Raw genomic sequence first — 25,460 nt, forward strand, 5'->3', positions numbered from 1 at the left:
TAGGAAACTGAGTCACAGGGGCTCAAGAACTTGCTCAAAGCCAGCTACTAAGTGGCAGAGGCAGGAACGAGGGAGGCAGCTTGACTCCAGCACCCAGGATTTGTCCCTAGATGCAGGTGTGGTGTTGACCAAGGTCACGGTACTGTCCACAGATAGCTCTAGGGGCAAAAAGGATGAAAAATTTATTTTTTGTCAGTGTCTCAAAGTAGCTGTTTTAATCACCTATTGCTATGTAATAAATTACCCCCAAATCAGTGGCTTAAAACACATTTATTGTCTCAGTTTCTGAGGGTCACGCATGGAGGCACAGCTTACCCGGGTCCCCTGGCTCAGGCTCTGCCTGAATTTGCACTCAAGGTACATCCTTGGGGGCTGCAGGCACCCCCGAGGGGTGGATCTGCTCGCCTGCTCATCCTCCTGGGGTGACATCCACAGCCAGCTTGCTCACCTGGCTGTGGGCAGATCAGGCTGAGCCAAGCTCAGCCACCTGGCAGGCTTAGATCCTTGCTGGCTGTTGGATGGAGACATCCACATGGGCCTCTCCATAAAGCCAGTCACAACATGACAGCTGGTTTTCCCCAGAGCGAGGGACCCAAGAAAGAGAGAGAGAACCAAAGGGACCCCTAGGCTGGAAGCCACAGTCTTGGTGCCCTTGTCTTGGAAGTGCCACGCCATCACTAGGGGAACTGGTACATAAAGAGGTCTATTGATACAATTTTGTACAAAAACCCAGAGAGAGTTAGTGAGCACCATCTTCCCACTTTACCCCCCGCCCTTTGTTAATGGAACCCGCCGTCCCTTTGGGTCAAGGAGGTGGGTGGGCTCAGGAAGGAGGGGCAGGCGGCTCTCCCTGCTGTCCCACGACTGTGACAGCACCTGGAAGTGGAATCGCACACACAGCCGGGCCTCGGCTTTCTGACAAACTGCAAGCCTGTCTTTTGAGTGATGCCCCAGCCCTGGCCTCACCCCGCGGGTTCTCACTTTTGTGGCAAATGGTCTTCTGTCTGCAGTGGAGGAGCCTTGGGGGGCAGGACGCCACAGTAGAGTCATTGCCTCAGTTCTGGGGGAGGGGAGCGTCGTCTCCTGCTGGCTGGCTGGCCTCTTGGGGCCTGGGTGCATGACCGCCTGCCCCGGCACTCGCGCCCGGCACCAGCGTCTGAGCCCGCATGGGGCCTCTTTCACACTGGAGGACCAGCTGCTGGCGGGAGGGAAAGCTTTCTGTTAAACATCTGTAACAAAAACAAACACCTTTGCTGTAGAAGTGCCTAGGCGGAGGGCTGAGAGGAAGCCTGCCTTTCTGGTGACTGAGTCTTTCCCCCTTTGATCAGTTAAAAATGCACCCAGTCCTCACCTGGAAAGCCAGAGGAGGGTGCCCAGGAAGTCCTTCCTTCTTGTGTCCCGCCATCAGCTCTCCAAGCTCCTCGGCCGTAGGATGTGCGTTTTGGGTGGTCTCGTCTGCAGCTGCTTCACCCCTGGCCGTCTCGAGTCATTGCCGGGGGGCAGGTGCGTGGTGGGGACCAAGAGAGCAGGCCCAGTGTCTGGCTGCCGGGTTGACATCTCATTCCACCTGCTAGCATGTGACATCGGGTGAGGGCCGCTCACGGTGCCTCGGATTCCCCATTCCTACGATTCGGGTGACGATAGTGCCCTCCTTATGGTGTCTTGTGGATCTAAATAAAGGTGTAAAAAAGGCCAAGAGCAGGACCTACTTCTGGGTTCAGTACTTGTCGGTTGTGGCTCCTGCTTCTCCAGCCGGACAGAGGTGGACAAGGGAACATGCCTTCTCTTCCACAGGCAGGGAGAAAGGGACCCTGGAAAATATTCCCTCTCTGTCTTTGTGGCGGGATTTTAGACAGTGAAGCGGGCATTTTAGTTTCGGAAGAAATGAAAGTACACTCCATTTCGTGTTCTCGAATTCAAACTTGCTTCTAATCCGAGCGGGCTTTGCCCATGGAGTGCACAAGTGCAGTTTATGGTCCGTGGTGCCTTCGTCCTGGCCGCCTCCTTCCCTGGTCCGCGAGCTCTCCTCGCTGTGCCTCCACAGATGGGCTAACGGATGTGTACTCTTACTGGGGCTGCCGTGACAAAGTCCCCCAAAGCGGGCGGCCGAACGGCAGGAATCCACTGTCTCACAGGCTGGAGGCCAGGAGTCCGGGACGAGGTGAGGGCGGGGCTGGTCCCTCTGAGGTCCGAGGGACCGTCTGTTCCCGGCCTCTCACCAGCTTCTGGTGTTGACGGCGGCCTTCAGGATCCTTGGCTTGAAGACGTGTCACCTCGATCTCTGCCTTCACGGTCACGTGGCCTTTGGGTGTGTGTGTGTGTTCACATTTCCCATTTCTCTGAGGACAGCAGGCATGTCGGGTAAGGCCCACCCTACTCCAGCATGACCTCGTCTTAGCCAATTACATCTGCAGTGACTCCATTTAAAAATAGAATCATGTTCTCAGTTTCTGCAGGTTCGGACTTCAACATGTGAATTTTGGGGGTACACGATTCAGCCCATAAGAGGTTACAGCTGTTTCCTTGTGATCAGGACGCTGAGACTCAGGGGAAAGGACGTCTCAGCCACGTCGCTCGAGGCCCAGGAGGCCTGCTCACTCGCGCTGGCCTTGCGGTCTGGCCTTCTTCCCTTCCTCTGCTGACCCTCTCCCCACCTTCTGCATCCTGTCCTGTGACCCTGGGGGGCTGAGCCTCTGCACCGCCCCCACTGGGCTCCCTTCCCTTTGCCTTCCGGGGGTGTGGGTGGTGGAGGCAGCACCCCGAGATGGAAGGGCGGGGCAGGGGAGAGGGGTTGCAATTCCTCCCCTCTCCTTTCCTTCCTGGGGCGCCATTTCTGGCAGGGCTGTATTCTTCCCCCATGGCTCCAGCCCGTCCCCTCGCAGGAGTGATCTCAGCTTCCCTGCCACCTAAGCGCTGGTGCCGAGCACCCTTGGCGGGCTCCCCTCGACCCACACTCCACTCTGCATTTCCTTCCTTAACTCCTCAGCGCCCCAGCTGGAGGAGCCATCTGGTCCCAGACAGCACCCTGATTGATACCACTTCCTAAGTTCCAGTCGTTTGTCTTAGACACGTGGTATGAGACAAATGATGCAAATAGCTGGAAGGATGACAGCTCTCCGGGGCTTCTTGGAAACCATCGTGATCCATGGGCTACGGATTTGTCCTGTCAAGCAAAGTAAAGAAGAGGTCTTGCATGCACTGCTTCTCGTCCCTCAACCTGTTAGTGAAGATCTGGCCAGAGGGAGTGCACGCAGATGCTGCCAGGGCAGTCCTGCTGTGGTGTGATTTAATTAAAAAAACACAACAAAAACCCTACTTTTAAAAAATAGAATCTCTGGAAGCCAGGAACCAAAGTACAGCAGGCCTTGAACCCCAGGCAGGATCGATCACAATGCTGTTGATTCTGTTAATTTTCTCTCCTCCTTTCCAAAAGCACACGGGGGCAGAGAAGCTCACCTGCGGTGCCACGTGGTTGCCATGACAACACCGAGGTTCCTGTTGGCGGCTTCCTCTCTGTGCGTGGCGATGAGCCCGGCTCGTTGAAATGTATTTCTGTGAGCTGGCCTGCAGAGTCGCCTTTATGATTATTGCTCACAATGGAACCGGATGATTATTAAGTTTTGCCAGACGTGAAGCATTGTTTTCAGGGTCTCAGACAACCTCCCTCCTCTGGTTTATGTGACTGGCTTTTGCGTGAGCAGCTTCATGTCTTTGCTGTTTTATATGGAAATTCCTCCAAGGTCAAAGTCACAAAAGTGCCTGTTGTGAATCAGAGGCGAGGCCGCTGTCAAATAGCTCACTCTCCTCCCACCAAGAAAGGGCCCTCGTTAAGTTTTAAGACATTTAAAGTTTTTTCTGGGAAAGAGATATGGTTATACTTTTGATGGTTGCCACTTCATGTATTTTCCTGTGACATCGTATCTCTGCCCTCCGACGAGATGTGGTGGTGTGTGCTCAGAGCCGCATTTATGATCCTCGAGTTCATGAATGGAATAAACTTCAGAGGCTTGAATATAAACATTAAAGGTCGTTGTGTCCAGGACACTGAGTGGTGCATGACGTGAAACCCATCCTGTCCCTTATTTTGTCTAACAGCTGACGTAACCAGAAGCGGAGATGGGCTTTTGGAAATTCTTTTTTTTTTTTCCTGCTAACCCTTTATGTGAATCTGAGTTCAACAGAAGCTTTCCCGATTTATCTTATCAGAGGCAGGAGTAAGCCCAGGGAGCCAATACACAGTGGCGGTTAAGTGCTCAAACTCTGGCACCAGATTCCCTGAGTTCAAGTCCCAGGGCGAGACCTGGGGCCATTTGACCTGTCTTGCCTCGTTTTTCTCTCTACAAAGTGGAGGGAATGATGGCACTTACTTCATAGAATCGTATGACTCTTGAATAAATTCTCTTCAGAACAGCACATGATAAATTAATTTCAGTATTTGTTAAATGGGTAAAATAGGTGGTGGCCCAGGGTTCACAGTCGGATCCCGGGCGCAGACCTAGCACCACTCATCAAGCCACACCATGGCAGCGTCCCACACACAAAATAGAGGAAGATGGGCACAGATGTTAGCTCAGGGCCAGTCTTCCTCACACATGCAAAAAAGGACAAAATAAATATTTAAGAATTCTGTTCAACAGTGCCTTCACTAACAACTCTCATTTTTAGTTTTATTCTTGAGCCTAAGGAACTATCATTGAATCATGAGCATGATGTTAAGATAGTCTCTTTAGGAGGACTGTACATTATATCCATATTCATAATCACAAACATGAGATTTCACATCTAGTTTACAATTTTTCTCTACCAGTTTTTGGGGATCTCAGGAGAGTCACTAAAGCTTCTTGAGTGATGGGGCAGGATGATGATAAGTTCCAGCATTTTTCTGAGCACTTGCTCTGTGCTAGGTGTTGTAGCAAACATCTGGTCTGAGTTATGTCATTCAGGCCCCAGGAAAGGTCTGTGAGACGGGTAGGAATGGAGGAAACCAAAGCTCACAGGAGTTGTGACTGATCTAAGACGGCACAGCTAGCTAGTGGTAGGACGGGATTTGAAATCAGCATCACCGTATCTGCTCCCGGGGCCCTTGTCCTTTGTTATTACATATATTTCCTCTTTTTTGGTCTGTATTCAACTCTCTGCTCCCCAAGATCCATGGATCAACAGACTGTCCCCTATTCATGCACTCAACTTGGAGCACAGCTGGCCTGCAATAATATTTGCGGACATATGAATGATTATTGATCCCTTAACTCCTTGGAACTTTTACTGTGACCTCATAAATCCGGAGTCCTAAATCCCATACATTGTCCATACTCAGATCTTACCACCAACCAAGTGGATTTAAGTATGGTTACCTCACAGCGTCTCCATCCTGGTGTCCAGTTTGGGGAGAGACCGATTTTAGATCAGATCCTAGAACTGCCACTCCGTAGCTCTATGACCTTGGCCAAGTCATTTAACCCCCAAGATTCAAATGCTACATATTAAAATTGGGCTAATCTTAATAATAATACTACTCTTATAAGATTGTTGTCAGTGTTAAAGAGGAGATGTTGCTAATGTGTTCAGCACGGCAGCTGGCACAGAGGCGTTCAATAAGTGTTAATTATTATAGCATTAATGTTAGATTTTATCAAATGCCTCCCTGGCGTGGAGGTGGCTTAACATATGCTGCCCTTTGTTTTTCTCCCTGTTTTCCCTGAATCTGTTCTGTACCATTTACTCAGAGAGAACTCTTGCTACAGAATGGGATGGCCCTGGCCATCTTCAGATCAGCACCTTGGACAACGCACAAGGCTCAGTCAAGCTGGAGGTACAAAATCTCGCTTTTCTCATCAGTCTCAACAATCAGTGCAGACAAAAGACTAACATGATACTTTTTATCTCTAATTTGTTTACTGATTCATATTAGACTGGCAGAATCAACAGGTTGATTTGTTATGAAAATGTGACCTTGGTGTGTTAATACAGCGTGATGCCTATTTCCTTATCAGCTCACCAACAGCTTTTAAGATGTCCTATTTTAGTAGAGCACTATTTTGGAAAAGAGTATTCTCATTATTGTTTGACTCACTATCTTCATTGCCATTATTATGTCTCATTATATTTTAGACACAAATCTTGTCCTAACTTACTGCAGTTGTGTAATAGTCTTAGAAAATATATTAATATGCTGATTTTATGTTGTGAATTTATTTACTTATCAAGTCACTTTTGGAAAGAAGAGATAATTTGTGTCAAAGGATACTCTGCTTGTGTGATTACCACCTCAAATTTGTTGTTGTTGTTGTTAAGCCCGTGTTCACTGCCCACTCCCTCCATCCCCAACGAACCAAAATTATCCTAGAGAATGTGGACTTTGTGAGTTCTCAGCTGTTGTTCTTTTATTATTAGAAGCTGTCTTATTGATTTTTATGTCACTGCCATGCCTTAGCATCATGCCAGTGAACACATCTTTACAGGCGTGGAAGCAATTATTGGCACAAGTAACCCGTTATCCAGTTTAACCCAATGTCTTGGAAACGACTTTAACAGTGGTTTCATGTCACATAGTTAATGTGGGATGCAGTTCTGTCTGTTGAAACCTTTTCCTTTATGCTTGTAATTCATAATTTACTGCTAACATTAAGTGAAATTGCTAGACCATTTGGTATTTTGCAGGTTTAATGTATGAATAAAATCCCGTAGGATAACTGGAAGGTCCCTTTGTGGAGAAGAATTACCTTTAACTGGAAATCTTACTAGAAGTATGCTCCAGGTCTTTGCAGCCCTGGAGGGACCCAGTGGAATGCTTACACACTGAGGGCCTCCTCCATTTTCTCTGGTTCCTATTTTCCATTACTACATTTATGAATTTTCTCTTGTCAAGAATACATACTTCTGTGAATGGGACACAGACGACTAATCATAGGCCTGTCATCACCCCTACAATTCACTATTGGATTAGCAGCTCTTGCCAAAGCAATAAAAGAAGAAAAAACAATTAAGCAATATAAGAATTTTTAAGGAAGAACAAAATTATCATTATGTGCATTGTATTATTTTTTAAATAACAAACTAAGAAAAACTTGTTTACTTTTTTCATTAACATTTCTTGCTACATCTGAGTGCCTATGGACATGCATGATTAACTATTAACTACAGACTTTGTTCAGAATTATCTTAATCTGAGTTTTACAATTTCATCCTGTCTTCATCCTTGCTGTGGGATCATTTTTACTGTTATTTAAATACAAATGTTCCTGGGTTTTTGTTTCTGTTTTATTTTTTGAGAAGGAAGGCTTCCTGAACATCTTTAATTTTCTCCCTACGTGTCTTTTACATTGAAACTTTTTCAGGGGAGTGAATTGGAGGTCCCTAAGAGTGTGAGGTGGAGAAGCAGAATATCCATGGGCATTGGGTAAAAGGAGCAACTGAGGCAGCGGACATTGCCTCCCCACCACAGGATAGACACGCATCCTTGTCCCCTTCTTGTTACTTTGGTCTGAATGTAGATCACCGCTGCACTTCAGTTTAAGGACTGCTTGAATCACTCTGCCAGCTGTGCTGTTTCACCTCCTCATTGTAGCCGTAGATCAGTAAGTCAAAGTTCTCACGTTAATTTAGAAACTGTGGTCACATCGTTCCCCAGGTTGGGCATCAGGTGGCAGCTTAGTCTGTAGAGTGGAGGGAATTTGTATTGGGATTTGAGAATGCCCACTGTTGGCTCAGCACCAGCCTCGGGTTACATCTTTGAATTGGCCTGTCGTCCCCCAAATGGAGATCACGTTGAATAAAGCATACTCTATCAGCATCTCTTACAAATCTGCTAGGACTGTTTAACCAGGGGGAAATGAAATTATTAGCCTAGATGTGGAAGTTTTCTCAGAGATGCTTTTGCAGAATCATTGGCCCCCAGTCAATTTTGCAAAAGTCCTTTGAGAATTCTCCCACCGCAGCTGCAACCAAGAGGGGGTATCTCTGGAGGGGTCTTCCCTGACTGAAATAAAGTCCAAGAGGTGAGATGGACGTGAGCAGCATCCTTCCCAAGAAAGATCAGAGATGTGATCTTCAGGGCAGTTTCGTGGAAGTGATAGAAAGATCATCTGAAAACATTCTCTAGTCTACTTGACGGGAGATCAAAATCTTAGCTTCAGCTCTGGAGTTGCAGTGAGTGGCGTTGAAATATGATCTATAACTTTTAAACCAGCCACTGTATTTTGTCTACAAAGACAGGACTTGAGGATCATACCAAGGTCTGGTGGCAAAAGTAGAACACCAGCAATTATGGAGAGAGGGAAGGTGCGTCAGCAGCGTGCCTCAGTTTACTTTACTCCCACGCCCTTCCTGTTTCAGAGCTGTGCCTGTGTGACTCACGTGCACATTCTTAATTTCATGACACGAGCCACGCAGTCGTGGATTTCTGTCTCCTGCTACTTCTGCTCATAGTTGGAGTGAGAGTGGGTTCAGGCTTTGGCAGCTTTTGGATAGTGGCCCATCGCTGGTGGATGAGCAGGGCGAGTTATTCTGCTAAAGGTGCTGCTACTTAAGATGCAGTTATCCTTAGCCCCATACAGGAAGGTCTGTGCATCATCGACAGCAGAGTAAAGAGTTATTTAGTAGGAGGAAGGAGATCTCAGAGAGGGATTAGGTCTTTCTTGGTAGAAACCTCCAGGTTAGAAACTTAAATGGGTATTTCTGAAATAAAATGAGTTTCTCTAGTCCATTTCGCTGAGAAGAAAAACAACAGAATGCTTGAGAGCAGGAAGCGGCTTGCGCAGTCTTGTGTGCTCAGGCTCTTCCCAAAGATCCGCCTGACTGGCATCAGGAGAGAGTTACTGAGAGCTGGTTGGGAACAGCGAATGAGGTGGCCACGTCTTGAATCCTCCTGGTTTCGGGCTTGACTTAAGAGAGTAAACCAGGCATTTCATCTCCCGTGGCAGCAGGAAGCAGTAATCTCCGTACCATGTTGCCAGGCTGGGATTGCTTCTGCTGGGTTTTATTATGTCACAAGGACTCTAAATGGAAACGGTTGGAGAGCAATTTCTACAGCCAGTGTTGGCGTGAGCTATAGACCTTCGATTAATGTTATACGAAGTCCAATAACAGAGTTATAAAACACGATGGTGAGAAAATGGTCTGCCTTGGTCTCTCTGTTACAACTGAAGCTTATACTAACAAACCAGGGGTGGGTGTTCCTAAACAAACCACACGACTGTGGCCAAGAGATCTTTCTCCATTATTTGGCCAGAAAGTCAATCTCCTAAGTAACGTTAAAGAAACTGAAGGCTTGGAGAATTCTTTACATACGAACATACGCATGCTTAAAAATGTTTTTTATTGTCTTCACTGTAAAGACCCTTAACCATCCCGAGTTTTGCTGTGTAAGAGGAAAACAGACAGAAGCATCTTCCTGCAAAGAGGCAACGTGATAGAGGATGCGCACACATGAGGAACATCCCATCCTCACAGTCTCTGTGGGAGTGTGTGCGGAGGGAAAGTCTCTCATAGGATGAGAGATATAACAGCACAAGTGCGATGGTTGGTACCAGCCGCCCCTCTGTCGTCCTCAGGGTTGGGGAGACTATAGGGAGGGGTGGGAGGTGTGGCAAACTGCAGGTGGATGTCCCATTTTCCAGGCTGGCCTCCTGACTCCAGCAAGCCCAAGTCCAGGGTGAACCAACCATGGTTGCCAGCACTTCCAATTTTTTGGGAGAAGACAGAAATTCAAGATATTATGCATGAATTGTTTTGATTTTGAAGTATAAGCAAATAACACAAATTAAAAAACAAACAAATAAAAAACATCCACAGCCCACATCCGGCTGGTGGGCTGCCAGCTTACCAGCCATACTGCAGACATAGTAAGCTCAGTTTTGCCCAAAAAGGAGGTTACCTCTGGGGCGGAGTCAAAAGACAATCATGTTTTTTTAATCTTCAGCTGAAGAAGGAAAGTTGACAGAAAGAAACAAGGGGCGAATTCTCTAAGCCTCAGTGATGTCCTGAAAGGGGAGGAGAATGTGTCATGCTAAAGCCTCATTTCTTCTGTGCTTCTTATTTATTTCTCTAAACAGCTTTGTTAGTTTTTTTCCTGCCAAGACAGTATACTAAGAATGGAACTAAGTCCTTTTTGATGAACCCCAAATCCTGTGGCTTTTTGTTTTTTCACAATATCATAAACTATGATAGACGAAAGATGATGGCACAGAATATAATATTTTTAACTCCTGAATAAAAAAAAATCCACGTTCTCGCCTCCCTGCCCTGGTGGTAAGTTGACTCCGTTGCTGATACAGAGACCAGAAGCTTATTAGCTTAAAAGAAGGGTTTTCATAGGGGCTGCAAAATGATGCTTCCCCAATGATGCAATATTTTATGGTTGTTCTGAATTGAGCTTGCTCCTCTGTCACACCCCTAGCCAGGGTCTAGGGGAGCACTGTCTGATAGAAACACAATGGGAGCCTCGAATGTGAGCCCCAAATAAAAGCTTAAATTGTCCAGTAGCCACATTACAGAAAGTAAAGAGAAACAGGTGAAATTAATTTGAAAAATATCTTATTTAACTCAGTATATCTTAAATATTATCACTTCAATATGAAATCAATGTCAAATAGTTAATATTTTATTTTACATTCTCTTTTCCATTGAGCTTTGGAAATTTGGTATTACACTTCCAGCACGTCTCAGTTGGGACCAGCCACATTCTAAGTGCCCTGTACCCACAGGTCACTAGCAGCCACCACACCGGACAGCAAAGATTTGTATGTGATTCGGACACACATGGGCATCTACTGTGCTCACCACCGTGCCAGGTGCTAGAGAGTCTTTAAGAGAAGGTATTGCCTTTAACGACCTAGTTAGTAGACTTTGTTTTTTAGTTGTGAATGAAACAGTTGCAAAACAATGCTAAATAGATACAATTTAGTCCCGAGAATCCTGTTCTAGCAACCTTGCTTGCCCCAGTCGTTCCTGAGACAAATACGCACCCAGGAGCCAGAGTACAAGGCGCCGGGTTACCATGGTCACTGCCCGACGTCATGACCAGAGATCCAGGGGGCCTTTCTGGGCCAGACCATTGCCCTCCCTGCTGTTGCCCATCCATCCTGAGGACACAGCAGGCAAAGCGAGCCTGACAGAGGTTGCGGATATTAAACGTTTATTTTAGGAGACTGGTTTATGACCTAGGGAACTACTTCTGATCCTTTAAGTTTTGAAAGAGTGCATACAATATTGTTTTAATTTTATAAAAAAAGAGTATTAATATTTAGACATACGGAGAGAAAAAAGACTGACAGTAAGTACAACTTGATGTTAAGAGTGATATCTCTGAGTGGTAGAAACACAGCTGTTTTTCTTTTCTGTAGTTTTCTAGATTTCTTTTTTATTTATAATGAAATGTATTATTTTCAAAAGAAAAATTATTATATAGATTTTAATGCCTTTTCTCTCTGGCTTAATAACTACAGGTCTTCAAAGAAAGTAACGAATTTCTTCATTTACAAACATATAGAACTTATCTAAATTGATGGTGACATCCACTGTGTGTACGTCATGTTTTGTGATTTTCAGAATGGTTTCAGGTACCCTGTATCATTCAGGGCCCGACACCACTCTGAGGATTTCAAACACAGGAGTTGGTTTGGTGGCTGCTCCCTCTGTCCAGGCTCACACGTAGGCCTGGTCTGCTTCTGTGGGCTGGTTCCAAGGGCACTTTGGTTTGTCAGGGCCTTTGCCAGCTCTTAGCTTTGCGAGGTTCGCCTGCTCCCCTGGGCAGTGCCGTTGGAGCACCTGTCCGGGGCGGGCGGCTGTCCTGGCCGGGCTGCCTGCTCTCTCCCCGTCAGGTGTGCTGGGTCGAGTGGTGTCCCTCAAACACTCATGTCCCCCAGAACCTGTGAATATGACCTTATTTGGAAATAGGGTCTTTGGCCTAGTTCAGACGAGGTCACACTAGATTAGAGTGGCCCTAAGGCAACCTGTGGTGTCCTTACAAGAAGAGACAGAGAGACGCACAGGGGAAAATCCACGTGATGATGGAGGCAGAGATCGGAGGGAATCAGCGCCAAGCCCAGGATTGCCAGGAGCCTCATGGAGCTGGAAGAGGCGAGGAAAGACTCTCCCACGGAAGCTTTGGAGGGAGCAGCACGCTGCCAACACCCTGATTTTGGACTTGTGGCTTCCAGAACTGGGAGAGAGGACATTTCTGTTGCTTTAAGCTACGTAGTTTGTGGTACTTTATTTGGGCTGCTGTAGGAAACGAATATGCCGGAGAAGCAGCTCTGCAGCGTGCTTCCCAGCCAGGCCATGATGATATAATGCTGCCAATCTAGAAGAACCAGAAGGGAGAAGTGCAGGGACCCACAGCTTAGTGCTGCAGGAAGCAGCCGCCGCTTCTGGGGCTGGTGGGCAAAAGGAAGGTGGTGGGATCCCTGGGACCCACCAGGGCTGGGTGGAGCATGGAGGAGGGGCCGTCTCAGCATCTGGCCGCCTAGAAAATGGGGTGCTGCTATGCTGGGACCATCAGGGTGGTGCCGTGGAGCCAGCACTCAGATGTTCAGGGGAATGTCGCACAGCTGGGGATGTTTGAGGATGCTGGAACTGGAGCTGCCCATTGCCGCTGCTGGAAGGAACATGGAGACTGAGAGCAGAGAGCCATTTCCCCGCTCCCACCTTCCACCTCCGGCCGGTGTCTCCACTGGCTGGGACTGCAGTTTTCAGTCTTTTGGCTTTATGTAGAGCAGAGTATTGAAGAATAACCATTGGTCCAGAGACTGGAGGAAGACAACCAGCACATGTATTCTCATTTCATCACCGGAACTCTGAGACGGAAAGGGCAAATTGCAACAGCTCCATTTTTTATATGGAAGAAATGATGCGCCCACGGGTGGAACACTCTCCCACAGATTTGTGATGAATGAAGGTCCAAAAACGAAGTTGCCAGATCCACAGGAATGTTGTTTTAATGGGTTAATGAAGAATAATGGCAACGCAGAGCATGGTTTTTCATTTTTCTTAAAAGCATCCTTACAAATCAGTTTTGCTTCCACTTTCAACAGAAAGGCTATTTTTCCCTTTCACAATTTTAAAAATCCTATTGGAAACCTGGGGTCTCATTGGTTGGAATTCGTTGTCTCTGAGATCAAGTAGCTTTCATTGTCGGATTGTGTTCTGAGTCACAAGGAAGCGATTGGAGATGAGCGTCTTGTTGGAGCTGCTGCCTCCTGGTGCTCTCCTGCCTCTCACTGTGGGGTCACAATTTATTGTCAAGCACAGCGAATCCTTTTCGATAATGGGATTCTTCCTTTAGTAATTCTTTGGAACTGTAGAGTTCTGAAACTCTTCCTCATCCACCATCTTTTCTCAAATTCAATTTGCTGTTTTCTTTTTCTGCAACAGGATTATGTGTGTTTTCAAAGGGAGGGATTAAACAGATACTCTGTGATAAAAATTCCTGTCGGTTCCCGGAGCCTTAGGGAATTGATGGAGTTGGCTTGAAGGTTAGAGATATCTCGGGCTGGAGATTTTTGCTTCTTGGAAGATGCGCATGTGCTGGGGTCCTTGACCCCATCCACCTTGTCCCACGCCATCCTGTAATCAGCCCACCCTCCTCTTGGCCAACTGCACTAGCCCCCCAGCGGGTCTGCCCAGTCCCCTCTCATGCCTACAACACAGTCTCCCCTGCTCATCCTCATCGCAAGGGGTCCTTTGACTGTGTTAGATGCCCCCCTGCCACTGCCACGCCTCAACGTTCCTCTGCTTTCCATCAGCCTTTCAATGAAATGCAAACTCCCCGAGAGCCAAGGCCTGCCCTCTTCTGCTGCTCTTTCCCAAGGAGCTCTTTCCCACTGAGCTCCATCTTGGGACTGTGGCACACTGTCCCCTCTGCCTGGAACTCCTTCTACGAGGTGTCCACCAGGCTGGCTCCCTCACTTCCTCCGGGTCTCTGCTTAGATGTCACCTTCTCAGAGACAGCTTCCCTGGCCTCGTTTTCTAGAAATCTGTTTCCTCCTTTACTTATCCATTTAGCACTCACTGGTGCTCTGTCATATGAAACGGCGTCGGCGAATGCTGTGTAGAGAAATACAGAAGGAAAACAAACAATATACAAATTACATAGTGATAGGAATTTTTGTAAGTAAATTAGCATGGTTGTGTTCCAATGAAACTTTATTCACAAAAACAAGAGGCAAGCTGGATGTGGCTAGAAAGCCACAGAAGATAATTGACAACCAGCCCCAGAGGGCAAGCAGAACCACAGACATGTCCTCCAGTTTTGTACCCCTCCTGTCTCCCTTGGTGCTAGAATGGCACAGTGATGGCCCCAACCCATCCCCCTGACGACATGATCTGAGAAGGGTGGGAGGGAGAAGCCGGGTGGGTCACTGCCCGAGATTCGAGAGCCCAGCCGGGAGGGCAGGTGAAGTCAGCTGGGAACAGACCTTGCTGGGTTCTCTGCTGCCCATCCTGCAGTGGATCTGTAATGCTCGTGACTCACTCTATTGATGTGAATCTGGTAAAATCTATTTTTTCACTTTAGAAAACATCCTTGCTTATTATAGCTCAGATATTCAAAGGCTGAAGTGTGCATACTTTGGCACGCAAGGCAGCACAGAGGGGGTGCTCTTCACAGCAGCATGTACTCATGCAAGCATGGGGCCAGGCCTCTGTGTGGGCAGGGCGGCGGGCAGGAGGTGGGAGGAAGAGATTGAATGCACGGATAAAGGCCTGGGCTCTGAGATGGATCTGCTGTGTGACCTTGCTTAAGTCATCTAAACTCTCTGAGCTGCAGATTCCTGAAGGAGCCCAGAAATGAGTAAGAACAGTTAGGACCAAAGACAAAAAAGCATGGATGTTTACAGCTAATTGTGACCATATGAAATGCAGACCCAGGGTTGCCAAATTTTCTGATTTTTCACCAGAAAGTGTAAATCTTCATTTTTATGTTAAATTTCCTGTTTTTAAACGTTGATAACTCCTTAGAGGCCTTGAGGCCACATGGCGGATCCAGTCTTATGCTCCCGTTTTGAATAGTCTGCCGCCTACAACGCTGTGAGAAATTTATACACATTTATTTTCACATTGAAGGATTCTGCAGCCATGCGTTTGCCTTTGGAGTTTGGTGATCCTGCGTGAATGAGAATGGAAGCAGCAAATTTGTTGACAGTTCCGTCTGGAGAGGGACGAGCAAGAGTGAGCATGCTGGCGACTGGCAAGGCTTTCAGCTCAAGTCCAGGCTGAGCAGAGGGGAGACTTTAAACACGATGTGGCCTTAGCTCTAAGCACTAAGAGAGCCTCTAATGGCTTCTCCGTGCAGTCAGCGAGGCAGTCTCATTTCCTCCCCCATGGAAGGAAGTCAGGCTGTGTTGCCCTTTTCCCCGGGGCTGATGAACTTATGTAGGAAAAGATTTCCCTTTGCAATTGGAAATGCACCATGTGTGTACAGCTGGGTTGAGAATTCTGCGCGAGGAGAACAGAAACTTACGTTTATTTCCTTTCTGTGATGAGCCAGGCCCTTTCTCGTAGGCTGGGTGTTTCAGTCTTCCCAGTGACCTTGCCAGAGGGTGAGTCATGATGCGTACTTCTGCGGGCGAGGGAAGGGAGACACAGAGAGGGTGGGTGATTTGCTGACAGCAGCACAGCCAGCCAGCGGGAGAGCTGGGGGCCTCCAGGGTCGAGCCTCAACCTGCCCTTTCTGAGTCTTCACTAACCTCAGACTTTGGACTTGGTAGAGCTGCCTTCTTCCCAGCCCTGTGCCCTGCACCCTCCACTGCCAGTGGCAACACGGGGTTCACGGAGGATGTGTTCCATTCAAATGAATCTCAGCTATCAAGGCAGAGGGTAAAAGTTCTGGGGTGAAGCCAGTAAGATAAATCGTGGTCTCCTGTCTGCTCAGAGAGTGTTCCCCTGGAGCAATCCTAGCATTTGCAAATATGCGACCACAGTTGGCATTGTGTCTAGCTAGAGCTGAGACATGAAATGCTTTGGTGGCATCGTTGTTCTGTTCCAGGACATCACAGGGCATCTAGTCATCCTGCCTCCTTACTCTGCTTGGATTTCTTATAGTTTCTTAGCCTCTCCTTGTATATTGTAACCTTGACAGTTTTAAATAGTTCTAACCAGGTATATGATAGAATATCCCCAATTTGAGGTTGCCTGATGTTTTCTCATGATTAGACTTGGGTTATAAGTTTTTAGAAAAAATATCACAGAGATGAAGTGCCCTTCTCATCACATCACCTCGAGGGGCACACGAGGTCAGCATGAGGTCTCGCTGGTGCTGCTGACCTCGCTCACTTGGCTCAGATGGTGTCTGCCAGGTTTCTCCGTTACAGAGTTCCTACAAATAACTACAAAGTTCGCCTCTTGCCATATTCTAGTCTCTGGAAACAGTCTAAGTCCAGTCCACACTCAAAGGGAGGGGGATTAAGCTCTACGTACTGGAATTTTATTTGATTTAAATGAACTAAAAATTAAACAGCCAGATGTGGCTGGTGGCTACCATATGGACACTGTAGACCCAGAGAAATTTCTGTGTTAGGGCTCCAGATGTGGGGGTGGGCTCGGGGATAGATTATCGCCAAAGTCAGCCAATCTGTAAGGGCCCCCAAGAAATAAAAGCCCAGATGCTAGCATGTAATTGGACTGTGGGGGTAAATTTTTTTTTTTAAAGATTTTATTTTTTCCTTTTTCTCCCCAAAGCCCCCCAGTACATAGTTGTATATTCTTAGTTGTGGATCCTTCTAGTTGTGGCATGTGGGACGCTGCCTCAGCGTGGTTTGATGAGCGGTGCCATGTCCACCCCCAGGATTCGAACCAACAAAACACTGGGCCGCCTGCAGCGGAGCGCACGAACTTAACCACTGGGCCATGGGGCCAGCCCCTGTAGTGGTAAATTTTGTGATGCTGAAAAAGGATTCTTGGGCCCTTTTGGGAACCATTCCCAAAGGAGGACTCGTAAAATCAAGCAAGAGCTGGGCCTTCCTTCATGGCTTCTATTTGGGGATAAATTGAATCACTTGTTGTTAAGTATAGGGGTTAAAAGTGTCAACCTGTTCTGGGCTCAGCTGCCTTTCAAAAGGTAATAACCACAGGGTGATGGTTTTTGACTCAAAATAATATACCTGTGAGTGAGTACCTCCCGCCAGCTCCACAAGCCAGTCTGTCTATTTCATTCTCATACACAGGCCTGGCTCTGTCACATAGTTACCCCATGACTCAGTTTCCCCATCTGCAAAATGGGCATAAAAATAGTGACCCATTTAAGGACTTGTTGCAAGGACTTGGTCTGTGTAATGGAGCTTAGTCAGTGCCTGGTGCAGAGAGGTAGTCACTATGATTGTTGTCATCACTGAGGCTCTTTATTTCATCACTTACGTTTCCCAGCGGCTGTCTGTGGTAGACGTAGCAGCCGGACCCAACCCCTCCGACAGAGGAGGGAGCTGCTGCGCGGAAACCTGAGGCAGTTTGCTTGCTGCCCAGCCCCCTCGTCTCAGGGCCAAGACTGGTGCCTGGGGTCTGCTAGCTTTCCCACTAAACCAACTTGTCCCAGCTTCGTGGTTTGTGATGCATTCCTGCCCTCATTGTCGTCAACTCGCACCAAGAAACACTATTAATTTGTTCAAGTGATTTCATAAACTGAACGTAATTTTATAAACTAAACGTAATTTTTAAAAGAACCTTTGTGTCACTATTATAAAATGTAAACCCGTATCACTTACTGTCTATTTAATCTAACTGGAAAATATAAAATAGAAAGAAGGTCAGTGAAATTCTCCATGGTGGCCTGCCTGAGGCTCGGCGCCTACAGCTGCGAGAGGAGCCCTGAGCTTGGCACCTGCTGAGACACTCTGCAGAAGGTCTTCAAGGGGCTGGGAGGGGCTGCTTTCTCAGGATGAGTCAATTGTTTAAAATGCCAAGTCCATGCACCACCTAAAATTATCAGAGAAACACGCTGAGTTTGGGAAAAGCTTTGCTAAGTGACTCCAAGGGTGGTTTTGCCAGCTCACTCCCAGGCTTTATCCTGAGTCAGAGCCCACAGGAGGCCCAGACCCTGCAGACCCGGCCAGGCTTGTATGTCAAAGGAGCACCAGCTTTTGGACCACACAGTCTGGGCTCCAGGCTCCGCACTTGCCCCCACGCTCCCCGAGACCCTGCACTGCACTGAGTTCCATCTTCCTCCCCATCTTCATGATGGGTATGCCTGCTGTCAACAGAGGATTCAGGCAGACCCCTGCAGGAGAAGAGAAGAAGTGGGGCTTCACCTCCTGGTTCAAAAATAACCCTTTATTTAAAGGGATTTTGAGATGTGACGTTTGGAGAATCCCAGTCAGTAGCACCTAATCTTCGATGCGCAGACCACTCTGCCTACGATGATGGGGAAATGACACACAGCTCTACTCAGCAGCAGAGCAGCAGCCGTTCACTGTGGAGCAGAGTGGAGAACTCTGAGCCCTGTGCTGAAGGGAGCCTGCCCGAGAGCCGAGCTCGTCAACAAAGACGAGAACATGAGTTAGACACAAACTGGTGAGCAGAGATTGCGAAATGGCGGCCCGTGACCCTCAGGCAGGTCAGAGAGGTTTTCTTAGTTGCCAGCGTCTTAAAATGGGGGAAGTTTTACATAAAAATATTGATTCTGGTTTCTTTACAAAAACGGAAGATGTGGGGGGCCGGCCTGGTGGTGGAGTGGTTAAGTTTGTGTACTCTTCTTTGGCGGCCCCGGGTTTGTGGGTTTGGATCCTGGGTGCAGACCTATCACCTCTGGTCTAGCTGTGCTGTGGGGGCGTCCCACATAAAATAGAGGAAGACTGGCACAGATGTTAGCTCAGAGCCAATCTTCCTCACAAAAAAATAAAAAAATAGAAGATGTGGCGATGTTAGCCCATGTTCATTATTGTCAGTGATCGGCTGGAGCTGAGCAGTGGATGCTTCCCTCCAAGGGGCAGACGCTCTTCTCTCTGCCCCGATCATAACCACCACTTGTGATCTTAAGCCCAGGTTGTGTTCCTGGCTTCTGTAACTCCTCGGCTCCTGGAGGCATCTGGGGTTGAAATCTGCACGTAATGGAAGCTCCATCTGAACCTCTGAAATCACTGCCCTTTGACCTCTGGAAGAAGGAATCTGTGACTTGAGTGAACTTTGCTGTCTTCATCCAGCTGAAGGGCACCGCTGTGCCCCACCGGAGTGGCCAGCATGGCATAGAATTGTTGGAACCAAATGTTGGCATGGACGTGGGGCCCCTGGACTCACACAGGCTTCCCGCTCTTCAGAACTGTTTGCCGCTTTCTATAAAAGCTGAACACATACATACCCCATGACCCAGCAGTTCAATCTCCAGATAAACGCTCACCTGAATACACACACGTGTCCCCTGAGAGACATGTTCAAGAACGTTCCTTGCAGCATTATTTTTAACAGACCAAACTGGAATCAGCCCCAGCGCTCAACCACAGTTGAACACGAATAAATAAATATTGGAATATTCGTACAAGAGAATACAACACAGCAGTGAAGCAGAATACGCTGGTGTTTCACACTCATGGGTGAATCATAGATAAAATGTTGGGGAAAATGTCCAGACATCAAAAAGATATTTTTATTCTATTTACATAGAGTTAACAAATAGGTAAAACAAATGTATGAAGCTAGAAGTTAGAACAGCGGTTACCTTTTGGGAGAGCCTTGATTGGGAGAAGACAGGAGAGAAACTTTGGAGCCAATGGAAATGTTCTGTGTCTTGGTCTGGGTTATGACTGTGCCGATGTGTGCACTTGGTAAAATGAACAGAGTTGTACACCTGTGATTTGTGTACTTTTGTGTATGTTTTTAACTTCAATCTAAAATGTTAGCTTAAAAATATCTGAAAATATCCATGTAGAGAAGGAATTTTGTCCATTTTCTATGGCATGATATAAACAAAAGACAGATTAGGACCTAAACTAAAATATGTATTTTTTAACACCTGGTGGTCTCTGAGTTATAAGACAAGTTCAGTCAGTGATCAGTCAAGGTGATGGGTCTTTGGGGGAAAAACTTACTGAGTGAGTGGCTACTCAGTTTGTCCAAATTTGTGGCCTGCCCCTGCCTCGCTTGACCGGTCTGCAGAACCACCATTTTCATATGCTCATATAACTCAAAGTTGCTGTGATCAAGAATTCGAAATTTGGTGAAGGAAAAGCCGCTAGGCTGGAAGGCGAGAGGAGAACACTGAAGCTCTTGAGGGAGTACTACCCTTTTGTAGCAATACTGATAAATGATCTCTCGAAATAGCAAACGCTTTCTTTAAAAGGCACTTAAATATTTTTCAATGCGTGTTATTTGTAAAAGGATCCCAGGAGGCTCGTCCTTTACATTAACAAAGCTATAGCTGGTAAGTTTTCCTTTCCGCATTAGCACTGGCAAGCTCAGTGCTTAAATGTGCTGTTCAGTCAGTGGGTAAAAATTCTTTCTACATGAGTTCCTGGTATAAATTTTCTACATATTGTTCCCTTTTCTTTTTTTATCATTATTTTTGACTTCCTGATTGCATAAATATTTTTATTACAGGCATCTTTGAATGCTTTTTTTGGGAGTAGGTGGAATATAATTTATAAAATATTATGCATTACATATGGTGAACGAGTATATGGTAGTCACATTTTATGCAGGAATTCAGTTCTAAAGTCAGCAGGTTATGCCAAAATCACATGTAGAAAAAATTACCTTACAAGTTCCTTCAGCAGGAGCCATATTGGAGATAAACCCAACGAGGCTCAGCTTTTCCCTGAGAAGAAAAAGTTTGGAGAAGATTGCTGCTTGTCGACTTGGGACCAGATGCAGTGGATGTTTGCGTCTGGGGGACCAGTTGTCCAAAGTTCACACAGTGAAGGGAGATACTTCCCCAGGGGAAACTCCTGGAAGCACACCCTGTACAATGGCTAATTGTTCAAAATTGTCCAACCGCCACCTCTATCTAGTTCCAAACGTTTTCATCGCCCAACAGGAAACCTCGTACCCATCAGCAGTCACTCCTATTCTCACCTCCCCCAGCCCCTGGCCACCACCAGTGTGCTTTCTGTCTTTATGGATTTACCTATTTTTGCTATTTCATAGCAAATATAGGCAATATGTGACCTCTTGTTTCTGGCTTCTTTCACTGAGCATGTTTTCAGCCACATTGTGGCAGGTGTCAGTGCTTCACTCCTTTTTGTGGCTGAATAACATTCCATTGTCTAGAGAGACCACACTTTGTTTGTTTATCCCTCATCTGCTGAAGGACATCTGGGTTGTTCCCACCTTTTGGCTGCTGTGAATAGTCCTGCTATGAACATTCATGTGCAAGTATTTGAACACCTGCTTTCAGTTCTTTTGGGTACATATCCAGAAGTGGAATTGCTGGGTCATAGGGTAATCCTGTTTAACTTTTTTGAGGAACCATCAAACTGTTTTTCCAGAACAACTGCACCATTTTTTATCCCCACCAGCAATGTACGAGAGTTCCAACTTTTCTACATCCTTAGCCGGATGGCGTCTTCTCTGTTCTCTCTTGCTCTCCCCTTGCTCTCCAACCTTGTCAATCCCGTGAAGAATAATTCTCATAGGTTCAACCCCACTGTTTTTGGAACAGAAGAGCTGTCTTTGGGGCAGCTGTGTTCTGATGATAGTGACCAGTGGGAACCAAACATAAATTTAACTGTGGTTGTTTTCCATTGTAGGACAGAGCATACGTTTTAGATACATGTAAGTTGATGAAATACAATAATTGAGAGAAGTCTTACTTGAAATGCAAATGTTTCTCTGGGTCATGAGCTCTCATTAGAACCTGCTTAGTGTGTTATATTTTTCCACTTGAGCTTGTCTCTAACTTGTGTTAGAAAAATAGCTTTTAAATAGCAAGTGTGCTTCTCTGTAATTGCGTTATTGACATATGTACTATGGCTGAATATCAAACAGGTCAGGAATAGCATGGATCTGTCATAGTTAAAGCAAGTGGCCTTTTATAGATTTTTCTGAATATAGAAGGGAACTTAGAGTTTTGGATTGGTCTCTCTCTTCCCTGAACACCAGAGCCTTGCAGGAAACCAGAAAAGGTGGCTTCCTAGCAGTTTTTTTATTTGCATAGGAGTCTTTCACATTCAAATTGCACTTTACCATTTGCGAAGTGTATTTATATGCATATCTCGTTTAAATTGTCAAGAATGCTCAGAAGAGTTAAACGGTTTGCCCAAAATCACACTTGTAGATGTTAGGATTAAGCCTCAAACCCAGGTTCTCCAGTCTCAATGATTTCTCCTCATCATGTGAGACTTAGCCAACTGTCGTCAGTCTTGACCACCACGGGGAAGTGGGACCTTGACCGCTCAGCAAGGTCAGGACCCTGGACAGGGACAAACACATCCATGCTCCTCTCCTTCCTGCTGTCTCACCCCAGGTCCCAGGCACTGCCCCTTCTTCTTCCGTTTCCTTCCTCTCCTCCCTCTCTTCCATCCTCCCTGCCCGTGCCATTCGGCTAGAACCACTTATGAAGCCTTTTCAGAAAGAAAAATATTATCAAGCACATCCCAGCGTTGACAAATTATTTTTATTGTATCTTATTATAATTGATAATAATTACATCAATCTTATATAATATGATTTTATCAGACTTGCATATTATAACTACATAATCTATATTATATTTGGACACAATATGATCATATATTTATAATTCATAATGTAATTACATGTGCCTGGTGATAAAACTGTTTTGTAAAATTTGTACAGTGTTTCTAAATCATTAAGCCAAAATGAATGAACAGATTAGAGGGAAACAAATGCACGGAGCCAACAAAGTTCAAAATTTAGAGTTACTGTAATTTAATGTGTCAGATGACATTATTTTATTTAAACTGCGTTTTCCCTTAAGTAAAGATGGTGCCATTTGACAGTTGATTCAATGTTCCTACCGTTGCATCTGTTTCAAACTCTTGCAAAATCTTTGATGCTTAAGCACAGGTGAAGTCATTTGGCTTCCATTATGTGCAGAAGCACGGTGCATATTAGCCTTTGTTGTCTTTTCATTGTCTCAGGGCAGTCGAGACGGTAAATTGCAAGCCTGTGCAATAATACACACAACACAAATGCAGGCACTGGCGTGCGGTACTGAGTGATAAGGCTGTACAGAATATGCTTCTATGTATTCTTTTTAGATTTCATGGAAATAACAAATACCAATAAACTATTTTCATAGGCCCCCCAACACTGTATCTGCAGTCCCCAGCCTGAGGAACACTGCCCCAGGTCTTCCCGAACCCCTACCGCTCCCAGCTGGGGGCATTTCTGAGCCTGTGCGCAGCCCTCAGGACCAGGAAACCTGCTGGACCTTGCAGTTCAGAAAGAGAAGGAGAGGCGCGTGGGAGCACAGGGAACAGAGTGGTCTCACACTTGTGAGCCACCTGCCCAGGTTCAAATCACACCACCTGCTGCGTGGAGGCTACTGGTTCAGGTTGCTGAGCTCTTGCTGCCCTAGTGTCCTTGTGTGCCAAGAGGGCATAATAGTGTCCACCCCAAAAGGATGTTGTGATAACTACACGAGATTTTAAAAAGAAGAAGAAGAAAGCAAAGATCTCAGACCAGCTCCTGGCTCAGAGGACGCTCTGTGAGTTGTAGCAGCCGTGTAAGTGACCGTGGGCCCTCTGGTCATCTCCCCCATGAGGTCTCCTCCCCGAAGGGCTCTGCGTGTCTCTCCAGCCCTCACTCCTTCCCAGTGTGCCCGTCTTCATCCTCTGCTGCTCCCGTGAATGTTGCCACCTTCAGTCTGAACTGGATTTCCCCTGAGGGTCACTGTTTCCATCAGCCCGCCAACATCCGTGGAAATGTGGATTCAATTAGAGCTTTGATGGGGAGGGGTGGGGTCTTCTGAAGACCCCGTTTCCTCCTCCACAAGCCCTTGGGCTGCTCTTGGGGAAACTCTGGCCACCTCTCCACGTTTTAGGCAGGGGTGCTGTCTTAGCTCTGGCTGCCATAACAAAAAACTGCAGACTGAGTGGCTTAAGCAACAGAAACGTATTTTCTCGCGGTTCTGGAGGCTGGAAGTCAACGTGCTGGTCGGGTTGGTGTGTGGTGAGACCTCTTTCTGGCTTCTCGGCAGCCGCCTTCTCACTGTGTCCTCACGTGGCCTCGCCTCTGTGCGTGAGTGGAGAGAGCTCTCCGGCATCTCTTCTTCTCATGAGGACACCAGGCCTATTGTATCAGGGCCCACCCTTATGACCTCATGTAACTGTAATTCTTTCCTAAAAGCCCCATCTTCACATAAACAGTCACATTGGGGTGTCAGGGCTTCAACATACGAACTTGTGGGGGATACGGTTCAGTCCATAGCAGGTAACCAAGACAGAATTAGGCACAAGTGGAAAAATTTACCTTTTCCTTGTCCCCCTTTCTCTCCCTGCACATGGGGAATTCACACGGCCCTGTGGTTTCCTGCACCCACACCTCACCCTGCTAAAACTTGGATTCTAATCAAGTCTGACTTCTTTTACAAAGCGCCCCATTTTTAAACCCATTCAACTTGTAGACATGTTTATTAATGGAGGGAGTATGTGGTGTGTGTGTTTATTTGAATTAATAGCCAACTTTTAAAAACAGGGACATTTCAGGTGGAAATCCGGAGTCCCAGCTCCCAAAACCCCAGAAGAGCTGGTGAGGTGCCCGTCCCTACGTTGCACCGAGAGCTTGGAGCGGGTTGCAGCTGCTCTTTACATGGGCATGAGCCTCACCAAGTGCTGCACTCCCCATCACTCTAGAATATTCTAGGCCTGGCCCCATCTGCCCTTTCATATTTCCTGCTGTTCCCTGAGGCGTTTGAATTCTCAACTGCTGCCTCAGCCCCTTTCTTCCTCCCTTGTGTTCATCAGAATGTACTTTTGCCCACAGTTTTGCTAAACAGGAGACAGAAAATCAAATAAGGCTATCCTGATTTAATGTGTTAGTGGGTACGAATGGAATAAAGTCGCCTTTGCTGGCCCTTTCTGTGGCTGCCCTTTGAGGGAGGTCAGGGTACACGGTGCCAGCAGTCCTCAAGTCAGACTCTAGAACTCTCGCGTCAGCCTGCCTGGAGCTGGTCCTCACCTCTGTATGTTTGTCTGTGAAGTGGACCATCCGTAAGGATCTTATCCCTTCGTATCTGTGGTTGCAGACAATTCAAGTCAACGGACTGTGCATTTGGATTCACAGGCCCTGTCTCGTTATGCAGCCAGTGTTTGGTAAATGCTAAACCCTCTTACTTTGAATGGCTTTAAACTTAAAGGATCCGAGACTCAAACTGTTCCCATTGCAATGCTTAAGAATTCTCCCCTGAACAGGAGAGCTGTTCCATTTCCGAAGACGTGAACAGATGTGCAGAGGCTGGCTTCTCTCTTCGGTCGTTGTGTCAGGTCGAGAAGACTGGGCTGGAGGGTGGTTTCGTGCAGCTTGTGTTCCGAGGGCTCTTCATCATCACAGTCCTGGTGATGCCTGAGTCACAGCTCCCC

General features: G+C 46.8%; 1 protein-coding gene across 5 annotated transcripts in view; it reads left to right on the forward strand.

Moving 5' to 3' along the window:
• The window catches only part of RIMBP2 (RIMS binding protein 2), a 246,515-nt gene that overhangs the window by 112,665 nt on the left and 108,390 nt on the right, over window positions 1–25,460 (forward strand). The gene's annotated exons all lie outside the window — the stretch shown is intronic.

Source organism: Equus asinus, chromosome 8 (genome assembly GCF_041296235.1).
Source record: "Equus asinus isolate D_3611 breed Donkey chromosome 8, EquAss-T2T_v2, whole genome shotgun sequence".
In the NCBI taxonomy this organism is placed as follows: Eukaryota; Metazoa; Chordata; class Mammalia; order Perissodactyla; family Equidae; genus Equus; species Equus asinus.